Source organism: Mustela nigripes, chromosome 12 (genome assembly GCF_022355385.1).
Source record: "Mustela nigripes isolate SB6536 chromosome 12, MUSNIG.SB6536, whole genome shotgun sequence".
In the NCBI taxonomy this organism is placed as follows: domain Eukaryota; kingdom Metazoa; phylum Chordata; class Mammalia; order Carnivora; family Mustelidae; genus Mustela; species Mustela nigripes.
Genome location: NC_081568.1, coordinates 29,653,454 through 29,666,507, shown reverse-complemented (window position 1 = coordinate 29,666,507; position 13,054 = coordinate 29,653,454).

Here is a 13,054-nt window from a genome sequence, read left to right as displayed (position 1 = left end):
AGGAAGGAAGGAAGGAAGGAAGGAAGGAAGGAAGGAAGGAAGGAAGGAAGGAAGGACAGGTAATAAATAGTAGAGCCAGGACACAGTCTCAGGCAGTCAACTATGTTACTTTCTTATAATGCCTGTTACATTGTTTATTGAGCCCTAACCATGTTGGGAGATTAATCAGGAAGCTCAGATAAATGTGTGTTGTATGGGAGCTATACATTTTGTGTTTTATGATGGAATTAGCCCTTTGCATTAGACTTAAGGAGTGCTTGATGCCCCTGGTTGAGGAACTGGGTAAGCTGGAACCATGTGTGAGGAAAGGCATTTTGAGGCACACTCCACCAGCACTCTCAGTACCCAAGACTACAAGTGATAATGTGAAATTATCCAAATTGCTGTTCTGAATGTCTCAAAATCATAAATGATTACTCAACCTTATGCTTTCATTTCCCTGTGTAGCTCTTATCACACCATATTTCTAAATATTATTATTGTTGAAAGTTGATCATGATCCTAAAAGATCTTATGATTTCCCTATTCTCTACAGTGCCTTTCCTAGTACTCTAGTACTCTAGTACACCAGGGCAATTTCTGTTCCTCATAAAGTAATACAGTCGATAGGATTGTTTGGACTTGAGCCTTAATATCAGACAAATGCTTCTTAAACTTCTTTTATGGAAACTCATGAAAAAAGTGGGTATGTTTCATACTGAGATTTAGTACAAACATAAATATCTATATAATTAAAGTGAAAGTTCAGAAAAACAATAATTGCCACTAATTATGTGATGCAGGCTTCCATTTTCTTCTCCATTCCATTCAATTCAATCCTATTTCTCTTCTATTCTATTCAGCCCTAAACTGGTACAACCACTTCAGCAAATTCTTTGGTAAGGATCCACTAAAGTGCAATATACCATATCAAATGACCCAACTTCTTCACTCGTAGGTATATACTTGGGATAAATGAGTACATGTGTCCACCATTAGACTTGTTTAGAATAGTCACAGAAGTAATATGAACAAAAGAAATGTTCATAATGCCAAATATCAGAAACTAACCAAAGGCTCATCAACAGTAGAACAGGTAAATAAATGCTGGTATATTCACACAATGGAGCACTACCATTGTCTGTAATAATATAGAGAAATCTCCCACACATAATGTTAGACACGAAAGAGTTCATACTGTATGATCCTACTTATATAGAGTTCAAAACAGCCTAAAGTAATTCATGCTGTTGTAAGTCAGGACAATGGGATACCTTTGAAGGGGTAGTGATTTGAAGGAATCCTGCTTGGGAGAGTTTCTAGGTAGCTGGTGCTTCTTGATCTAGGGATCTAGATGCTGGCTATGGGGGTGGGGGGTTCAACTTATGAAAATTTATCAAACCATGTGTGTACTTTTCTGTATGTAAACCATATTTCAGTAAAACATTAAGAAAAAATACTTGTCATAAACCACAAATTATATTCTCCTACTCACAAATCACTTGCAACCTGAAATTTAAAATTTCCTATGTTAGATACTAAGACTACCAATGGGAGACATACTATGACATATCAAAATATTTATATTTTATTTACAAAAGTAAAATAAAAAGCTCAAAAGTCTTATTTATGAACCATTAGATAACCAAATAAAAAGGATCCAAAAGAATAAAATAGCTAAAAATAAGAATATACTGTCCCACCTTACTTGATTTTAATAACTTTGCAGCTGCTTTCAATTCATATTTTTATTAAATCTTTCATATGAATCTATACTTGCTGCCAATCACTTTGTTAAGAAACACTTCTGAATATGCTTATCTAGCTTTTTCCATAGTTTCCAAGCCACCTTCCTATTTAAATAGCCAGAACAGCTCACTGGTAAGGAAAATCTGCCCTAATGCTCCCCTTTATGGTCCTTCCCAATGGAATCTGTTTTTCCTCTTAGAACATCTATCTATGACAACATGTCCTCAGAAGCTTCAACCTGCTTCATCCTATTCCTGAAGTGAGAACAGATGCCACCTGACCATGGCTGACTGCAATCAACAATTATACATTCATAGATGAGTATGGGGCGTGGTACTTTAAAGAGACCCAGATATATTTCCATTCACAACCATTATCTTTCTCGAGCAAAGTGCAGATTACAAGCTACACTGCGTATGCTTTTGTTTTTCAAATAGAAGATTATTACATACATAGGGCAGATGTCTTCCAGGATATTTCTTGGCTGACATCTTTATTCCGTGATTCCATGAGAGTTTTCTTCAAATTCTACAAAGTAGTAAGACCTCCAAATGAAGGCAGTCCAGCTATCTTGGAAAAGTGGTTTCCGTTTTAGCTGGCCTGTAAGTGTCTATCCATCAGGGGCTGCAGATGCCCTTGCCTGGCTTGAGCTCCACTGCCCCACCCCCTCCACCCCCGCAACGCCTCACTGTGGAACCAATAAAGGTCTTTGGGGACTTACAATCTCTTCTGAAACCTAGATTGCATCCGTTTCCAAGAACATCTGACTTTGGCTATCCAAAATATCTGCCCAAGTCCCCCTTTCTCTTCACATCTGTCTAAACACAAGGGCAAGAGATACTGTGCATGATGCAAAGCCAAGAGTCAGTGCAATGCTCTTCAGACTCAGAGTCAACAGTGAGAATGACATGAAACAAACTCAACCTGCTTTTTACAAAAGCTGAATTTAAAATTTCTGTCTGCTAAAAGTACATTTGAAAAATGAAATCTTTCCATATGGCTTTATTTTCTTCTATATAAAAGGGCTAGACTGAATTCTGCTATATTAAAAAAAAATAGAGTTCTATGTACATAGTGCTGACATATACACTAAAGTCATCTGGAAAAAAATACAAACTACTATCACAAATGCCAAATGCCAAAAGTAGCCAGTCTCATTCTATTGAGACAAATAGATTGAGGGGGAAATGTGTTTAGCTGACAGAATGAATAGTGAAAATTGATCTCTGATCATCAAATATACTGTAACCAGACATGAGGGTTGGGAAGTTTCAAAACACAGTATTTTGCACACAAGATGAATTGAAAGCCTTCAAATGAATGTTTTTCAAGAGCTTCTTTACAGCCAAGGATGAAATTATTCACAGCAGAGTAAGTATTTACATTAGGTATTCCTCTTTAATTCTTGGAGGGGGGAATCCATCTTTTAGTGAAGTATATTTTTACACAAAGTTTTGGAACTCAAATGAAGAGAAACAGCATATTCCATAAAAAGAACAGTTAGCACCTGATGTTCAAAACACGCCATCTCCCCTCCTCTTTTATGAACACAGCTGTATTGGAGCCCAGATATTTAAGCTTATATAGCAAACTTGTAATAGAACCACATTTCCTTTTGGAATACAATACAGCTGCAAACAAAAAAAAAAGTCATATTTCCTTCAGTTATTTGACAAATGGCCACATCCTCACACCAATAAGAAAGTCCAGGGGAATCCAGATACTACCAGGAAAACAAGCAGAGATAAAATGAGGGTAGTCTAACCCTTCTCTTTCATTTGCCACAGAAATCCAAGAAAAGGAAAGGAAAAGAAAGGAAGGGAAAAGAGAAGAGAAGCATTTCTAAGACTAAAGGTCATATTTTAAGACATAAAGATTTCTTTTTATGTCCTTTTTTTTTCTTTTTGGCTAAGAAGCAAGATCTTGTTTTTGCTGAAACACAGGAAAGTATTTCACAAAAAACCTGAATTGTACATAACTTAGAGAAAAAACACTTGATGGGATAGTTAACATAATCCCCACAGTCCCAGCTCTTTCAAGTAACAGACTAATTCCATTTCCTTCCATTCTGCTACCAAATTCTGCCTCTCTCCATTGCTACCATTTCTCCTACTTTGTTTTGTCTTTCCCTCAGTAAGCTCCACACTCTGGTAATTCAATCTCCTGCTCAATGTCACGGTTGAGTCAAATTGCTGTCACTCAAAATATAACCTGCGGCTTGAACTATGGCACGGATGAATGATCAGGGCAAATATCCCCAAATCTGGAATTTCTGGGTTTTCAACTACTGAGCTACTAAGTGGCTTTAGACAAGATCTTCTCTATTCCTCAAGAGAACAGGTTAAATCCTGTTTGTACTGACTGGGACTCCATAGGGTGGGGCGCTGCAGGCGAGGAGAACTCCACCTGCAACCAGGCTCTCCGTGGGTGAGTGGAGAATTGGTCATCATGGGATTTAAGCAGCAAATTGGCAACAACAGCATTGACCTCACAAGATGGACGTGGGTATTAGCAAGTAATGAAGAAGCTTAGCAAAATGTCACTTTCACACCAGGGTAGAAATCAGAAAAGACCAAAAGGGAGCCCTCTTTAAAGATATCTTTACTTATGCAGTATAAATAATGAGGTTTCACAAAGAAGACTTCTTCCATTCCTACCACTGGCTCTACTTAAACAAGTTTCAGGCCAATAAAAACACAAGTGTTGGTTTACAAGGGTTAGGAGAAATGAAGGAAGATGGTGAATCTCCCTTGAGTTCAGAAGTTTAAAGAGAAAATCCTAAGGATAGAAAGTGAAAATCATATTGATATGGACTTCTTAAATTTTTTTTTTTTACTATAATTCAAGATATAAACCAAGACCAAGCATATTATACAAATGCTATTAGACAAAGAGTAGAAACTATTCCAAGGACTATAACAGAAGAACACCTGAAGAAACAGGGCTTGATTATGAATTAGAAATTTACAAACACACAAATGGTTACAGCCAACTAACCTGCTGGATGTTTGTTATGCACTGGGAAAGGAGTGTTGAAAGGAACCCAGAGGATGAAACTGGTGTTGGAAAACCATCTGACAGGATTCAGAGCTAAGACACTCTGCTCAGAGACCAGAGACGTCTGCCTAGCAAATTCACTCCAAAAGAGAAAGGGGGCAAGCAGATAGTTCTTTGCTGAGTCCTATCACGAATGAGGCACTCCATAAATCTTTGTAAAATTGAATTGTTGAAATAAACCATACTCAGATAGAAGAACTGGGATTTTTCAAATTACAACAGCTGCCTTTATGAGTTGTACTGCTCAAACACAGAGTGGTTTGGAAAGGGAAGGACACCAGAACTAAATAATCTCCTTTGCAACTGAGAGTAAAATCAGAGAAAAAGCAAAGAGCAAGAGAGCAGACAATCAAAATCAAATGGATGTGGACCACTTAAGTAATTGGGTCAAGGGATAGTAAATGCAGGTCAATTTAGGATAATGTTCAATAAATTGCTTTAAGAAATAACCTAGGGAATACAGGTTAAATGGAACAACCACGTAGGAGATTGATCTGCAAGTCACAATAAAGAAAATCATTGAAACTAACCACTAGAGCATTACCAACATTAGTAAAAAGGCCATAGTGACCCTAACAGTGAAAATGCAAATAGAGCCACTCAGACCACAGAGCAGCTGTCCTCATTCATGTGCTTCTTTCTGTTCATCCTGTGCTAGGGAAAAATTAGCCATTTTACAAGCAGCTCTCCAAACTTAATATATTTCCAGAATGCTATGGGCTTCCCTAATTTCTCTCCAAATTTCTTTATTTGCTTGGGAAAATTGGCAGTTAATAGTCACAGATAAAATGGTCATGTTATAAGTGTTTCTACCCACTTGTTGAATTCTTTGGTCAAATACCAAGGGTGGCACAGAGAATTTGTGTGCCACAGTTAGAGGGCTTTCCCCTAAAGAAGGTGGGGTTATGGCACAAAGAGAATACCAACCTTACAGGTAAGAGCAGATAAAACTAAAAGTCAATCAAGCCCACTCTTTCCCCAGGAACAGAGTTGGAAATGACTGACATTTGTCTATTCAAATTTAAATTTGCTTCCTTTAGTTACAGACAAGAAACATGGGGATACCAGTTCATTTCAATGGACATTTGCTGTGCGGTATGCCAGAAACGGGGTGCTGGGCGCTGGGGATTCCACAATCACTGAGCTACAGTCCCCACCTCTGGAGACGCACAGTCAGAGCATCAGAGCGCAGTGCACAGGGAAAGGACAGATTCTGCTGCGTGTAAGGTGATCACACAGACTTCTCTGCAGATCTGAACTGGATATAAATTTGGAACAAGTTTCCAAACCCCAGAAATAAAAAAAAATAATAATGTTTTATTGGTATCTCTAAGGCCCAAATGAAAAAGAGATGAACTTCAATCATTTTGCTAAACAAAAACGGTCTGTTCTCGCCAGTAAGACAGCAGCTTGAGCCACGCTATTCCAGCCAACTTCCTTTCTCAGCTCAAATCTGTCCCATTTTGCCCCAGCCTTGGAGGAATCTGCTCTTTCAAACAGCTGAGACTAACCTGGATTCCTGAAAGGAGCAGGGCTAACCCAACCAGACTCACTAGGTATCTGGATTTCACTGGCTCAAGGAAAAAACATCTTAATGGAAGGCAACCCAGACGTGGGAGTCTGAGATAGGTTGGTTTGGATCCAACCTCTACATTCTATTGTTGAGCATCTCTCAACCTCAACCTACTCATCTTCATTGTTAACTTGTTCTTCATATTAAACAAGGTAATATAGGTAATATAGCACCTAGCACACACCTCAATTAATGTTGAGACCCATTCCATTCCATGATTCCCATCAGATGCTGGGCGAAGATACTTTCCTATATTCCATTCTTCCATTCAGCATGCCTCTAAAAAGTAGCAGACAGTGGAAATGGCCTCAGCTGGTCATGGTATTCCAAAGGGTACCTAAGTTTCTATCTTGTGAGTAAAAATATGAAGGGTCTAAACCTGGCAATTCACAGACCTGTACCCCTGGGGATAAAAATATGTTTATAAAAAAAAATTAAAAAAAAAAACATGAAGGGTCTATAGTAGGGAAGACATCCCTCCTTCTAGCAAATACTTTCAGAATCATTCTTCTCAAAACAGTCTTAGATGTATTCCATACTTGGTTTTGTCAAAGATGAGTCATGTCTCAGCAACAGTGAAAGAACTGGATATGGGAGAATTTTGCCAGAGGGTACAAATAAAGAGTGAAAGGGGGGAAAAAGCATTATGCTTATTCTTACTATAGCTAAGGAATTTAATAGAAGAGAGGTTGAATAACAGGACAAAGACACACAGAATTTCAGAAGTAAGCTGATGAGTGGTGTGCCTCAATTTCCACCCTTGTGCTCTATTTTGGCAGGAACTAAATCTGCCTTTTTCACTGTCACGGCCCTAATGCTTAGCACCTAGCAACACCGAGAGCCTACAACTCCTGGCAATACCTAACAACACTTCAACATAATAAGCAGGCGATAGGTGCCTATAAATCAATAATCTTAAGAAAGGCAAAATTAGAAGCATGCAGCAATTCAGAACCTGCATTTAAAGCAAAACCTAATAAAATCTGTACATTGAAAAGGAAATACCAGTTCCAGTGTAGGACAAAATGAGACATTTTTCCAAACTAGCAATGACTGTGAAGTAAGCTCCCCCATTGCTACCCAATCATTATCTTGCAATATCCCCCACCCTTCTTTTTTCAGGACAATTTGCTATCCATTCCCAAAAACAACTCTCCACATAAAATATATTTCATCATAGTTCAAACTTACAACATTTTTTAATAAAGAAACACCAGATAAACACTAGGAGAGCTAATATTTTGGTGCCAAACAACCAAACAGATGTGATTCCTACCACTTCCTACCTTTCCAAAAGACGTGATTAATGGGGAATTATAGGAATATTCTAATTCTTGATGAAAAGTTTGATTGATTTATTGGTGCCTGCAGCCAAACAATAACCAGGTCCATGTTTCAAAACACTACAGATGACCCAGAATCTGGGGCTCATCACGATTCTATACTTTGTTACATGACTGGTGCCAAGAAAATCTCCTTCTGGCTCAGTAACCCTTCTTCCTTTCTGGATAAATTCTACATAGCTTTCCCTTTAGCTCCTGCTTCAGGTTAAGGTTTCTTGCAACAGCAGCCTTGTAAATGACTTCTGTCTTTGGAAGATTCATTAAGGTTACACCATGTCTCTCATTCCCACCTTTGGAACAATTTCCCTTTCCAACCAAACAGGACCTTGCACAGAAGTCTCAGTCCAGCATCGATCATTCCTGGGAACCATCATGGTCCTTCTGTCCTTGGACTAGGTTGGGTTCTTCAGCTCTGTGTCTGTGCAGTATTCATATCTCCCCCATGGCACATCTGCATATATTATTATTTTCTATTTGATTGCCTATCTTTCCAACTAGACCACATGACCATCAGAAAAACATCATATCCTTAGTACCTGGTGATTGGTAAGTAAATGAATGCCTCCCAAAGTTTTATCAGCCCGTAAGAGTCCAAATTTCATCCCTTCTCATGAGGGAAACCACAGCACTCTTACTTAAACTAATAGTCTCCTGATATCCATTCTAATCTTTGTTCTTTGTAACTGAACTCCAGGAGTTTCGGCAAGAAACAAGGCCACATAGCTGGGGATGCTTCCAGCCTCTCTTGCCACTCGGCTCTGGGTGTGAGCTGAAGAGATGTGTACAACTTCCAGGTTGTGTCATTAAAATGAGGCTGCCTCGCCTCTACTTGCTCCTTCCCATTCTTAAAGGCTGGAAAGCAAACAGTGGTGCTGAGATAGCCACAGCAGGGAGATGAGGACAACAACCTAACGATGGCAGAATCATAGGACAGATGAAACTTAGTCCTGGGTGACCTCAGATAGTAGACCCATCTGTCTACTCTGGACTGCTCACCTGTTCCTAGACTTACATCAGAGAGAAGCCAACTTGTCTCTTTATGCCTCCGAATTCTGGGGCCTCTTTTAGCATCGTAACTTGAACCTTTAATAATCCATGTCATTTATAAATTCCTATAACTTGGTTTTGCCTACAGGAAGGGGCACTTTTGAAGTTTCCTAGCCAAGTATCTAAACACTGATTATCAATGCCATCATAGATATACGAAACTCATAATCATCTACTATTCATGTAGCTACTATCCAAAAGCAATAAACAATTCAGTAGAGCCAAATTCTGTTTACAACCTGCACCAGAGTCAATGCTTTGTTTATATAACTGATGGCTGCTGTCTTAATTTGGGGTTGTGCTAAATGACACCAACTAGCAAAGTGACAAATCATCATTTTCAATGTAATTTTGGAGCACTATTTATTTGTATGAATAGTGTATTTAACCAGGTCTAAAGCATGTTCAATACCTGTTACCCACCCAAAAGACCTTATATACTACAACTAGAAGAAATACAATGGATTTTCAGAGGATGCTTGTGGAATCAGTCCTGGACCTTCAAGCCCCACCTTGTACATTTGAATATTTTAGAAAATTAATATTTTGCTGTTAAAAATAATAAACCGCAAGAGATATTACAACAGATTTGGTTCTCCTCTTTCTTTTTCTAGGTCTTGAACCCTGAATTCAGGGAGAATGCTCATAATGGCTGGTAAGAACTGTCTCAGCTTTTAAAGGCACATTCAGCTTATGATGGGTTATGAGCTGGACTCAACTTTTGCCACAAGTAATTTCCTACAGACACAACAGTTTACAGAGTTCTCCAGGTGTCCAAGACGGACCAGGTGGAAAAAACCCAAATTCTCCTTAAACAAAAAGTTTCTAGCTATAATCCCCTCATGGAAAGCCTCCTCTACAAATAAATGTTTCTGGCTTTTAATCCATTTATGCTTCCAGTTAGGCTTAGAATGGGTACCATGTTCTCATTAGGATCCGTCTATGTGAGTAACTACATCCCTTCCTTTGGGTTTTTATGCAAATGTCATCTTACCAATGAGGTCTTCTCTGCCCAGTCTTACCTAAAATTTCAGGCCTTGTGATATTCCCTGTCCCTATAGTATTAACTAATGTACCCTATATTTTAAAGATTACTTTTATTATGATGTGTTTTCCCTATTTAGGGCATAAACTCCATGAGGGCAGAGAAGCACGTCTTTTTTATTTAGCATTATTCCCAATACCTAGAACAGTATCTGACATATATAGGAGAAGGGGATTTTAGGAAATACACACTGAATTGATGAATGGAGGCCCTTTTTGAAATTTATATTGAACACTTCAGGGGGTCATATTCTAATCCTAGTGCTTACTCACACATTGTGATTAGGCCAACCACATAACTCATGGACCTAAATGCCCCCACGTGCTTGGTTTTGTTTTATCCATAGCCACAGGTAACAAATTATTAAGATGTCATAAAAGGAAAGAGAAGATCTCAACCCAAATGCCCCTAAACCATTAGTGGTTTCTAATCAAATTAAAAAGGTTTGGTTTCTGTTCTGGGTTGAATTGTGTCTCCCCTAAAAAAGATATGTTGAAGTCCTGAATCTATTATCTCAGAATGTGATCTTACTTGGAAATAGGGTCTTTAGGAAGGTAAACAAGTTAAAATGAGGCCATTAGGATGGATCCAAATCCAGTATGACTGATGTCCTTCAAAGGGGCTGAGGGAGAATATGGACATGGACAGAAGGAAGATGTGAACACAGGTAGGGAAAAGATAGTCACAAAAATGGATGCACAAGCCAAGGGACACCAAGGATTGTCAGAATACCAGAAACTAGAAGAAGCAAGGGAAGAGTCTCCCTAGAGGAGTCAGACAGAACTTGGCCCTGCTGACACTGTGATTTCAGACTTCTGACCTCCAGAACTGTCAGATAATAAATTTCTGTTACTTCAAGCCACCTAGTTTTCAGTGCTTTTTTTCAGCAGTCCCAGGCAATTGATTCAGTTTTATATAAACCTTAATGCAGGGCCCACTTTTTTTGATCAGGACCATATTTCTCTCTCTCCAATCTTAGCTACCAAGTCCTCAGGCTCAGACGGCTCTTCTCCTTGCTCCCAAGAAAGCTGCCAGCAATTTCCAGGGCTTCTTGCTTCTTCGTATTTGATGGAGAGAGTCAGCTATTGCAATAGCCAATTAAAGTCTGGGATTTGCGTCACATGCCTTACATAGACTGTTTGACTTATGTGTCCAAACAGCCAATCAATGACAGTGTCCAAGCAGACGGACTGTGCCAACTGCTTTGAGACCATCAGAGACTCCCCCTTGAGATGGAGGATGAGTCAAGTCCTGCGGTAGTCACTGCTGGTGCTCATACACCTCTGCTCAGCCCTCAGTCTACTCCGCCGAGATGCTCACTGCAAGTACCTGCTGCCTTCTGCTTGTTGGCTTTCTTCCTTCTTTCTTCTTGACCACAAGAACATATCCAGCCCATGCACCAAGCAAGCTAGAACCTCCAGAGTTAAGCCCCCAAGAAGCAGCCCTTGACTATGGATTTAGGGAGTAAGCACCTAAGTATCCCAGGTCTCAGTTGGAAAAATTCAGGTGTGTTCTAAAGAGTAGCCCAGAGTTTCCCAGGGGTATTGAGCTCCATTTTCCATGGTGGTTGGCTAACACACCTTTTATTGACTTTCCCTTTCTCTCTCCCACCAGTATTTCTTCTAAATTAAATTACTTTTACAAAAATCTTTGTGTCATGCTTGTTTCCAGGAGTATCCAGACCAATATAAGGCCCAAAAAATTACAAGGCAGGAAATTCAGAGTTCTTTTAGAAAAGAGAAGATGACTAGAAAGTACTACAAAGTCAACCAGTGAATGCCCACTCGTCATTAGTTTCCGCTCTTTCAGTTAATTAATCATGGTCTTTTTTTCCTCCTTACAGCTCTGTTAAACATATAAGAGCACAGCACTGCCTGCAGACCAAGAAGCATACACCCTGGGTTTCATCTTTGCTCTTCTTTCTCCTACCTGCTATGTTTCTATTTGCAAATTATTTCCTTTCATCATGTCTCAAGTTTCTACTTAGTGAAGACTTCGCATGACGATCCTTGTCCCTACAAAGTACAACCCCAGGAAAGCAGAGCATAGCATAAGGGAAGGTGGGTCTCTTGCTACAAGTGTCAGAAGGGCATATTAAACATTATTCTCTATCACTTACTTCCAGGGATTAGAGAAGAGTAGAGCAAAAATCCAAGTCAGAAAGACTCTATCTTTGGAATATTATCTGCCATCTGGAAACTGGCTACAGTTATTTTAACAACATAATTTAAAAATACAACTTATTTATCATTTACATTTTTCCAGCTTTATTGAGATATAATTGACATATGCAACTGTGCAAGTTTGATACAACATGCTGATTTGAAACATTTATATTACAAAATGATTACCACCATAACATTAGCTAACACCTCGACATCACTGATCATCAGGGTAATGTGAATTAAAACCACAATGAGGTATCACTTCATTCTTGTCAGAATAGCTATCTTTATTTTTTAAATTATTTTATTTTCTTTAAATTCAATTAATTAACATATAATGTACTATTCGTTTCAGAAGTAGAGTTCAGGGATTCATCAGTTGCATATAATAACCAATGCTCACTATGCCGTGTGCCCTCCTTAATGCCCATCATCCAGTTTCTCCATCCCCCCAAGCCAAGTCCCACCCAGGAACCCTTAGTTTGTCGTCTACAATTAGGAGTCTCTTGTGATTTGTCTCCCTCTCTGATTTCATCGTATTATATTTTTCCCCTCCTTCCCCTATGCTCCTCTGTTTTGTTTCTTAAATTCCACATATGAGTGAAATCATGTAGTAATTGTCTTTCTCTGATTGACTTAGTTTGCTTAGCACAAGTCCCATCCACATAGTTCTAAATGGTAAGGTTTTTTTTTTCTTTGATGGCTATTATTCCCTTGCGCATATATATATATACATACACACACACACACACACACACCCCACATCTTCTTCATCCATTCATCTGTCATTGGACATCTGGGTTCTTTCCAAAGTTTGGCTATTATGGATACTTCTGCTATAAACACTGGGGTACCCGTGCCCCTTTGGATCACTAAATTTTTTTTTTTAATTTTTTTTTTATAAACATATATTTTTATCCCCAGGGGTACAGGTCTGTGAATCACCAGGTTTACACACTTCACAGCACTCACCAAATCACATACCCTCCCCAATGTCCATAATCCCACCCCCTTCTCCCAAACCCCCTCCCCCCCGGCAACCCTCAGTTTGTTTTGTGAGATTAAGAGTCACTTATGGTTTGTCTCCCTCCCAATC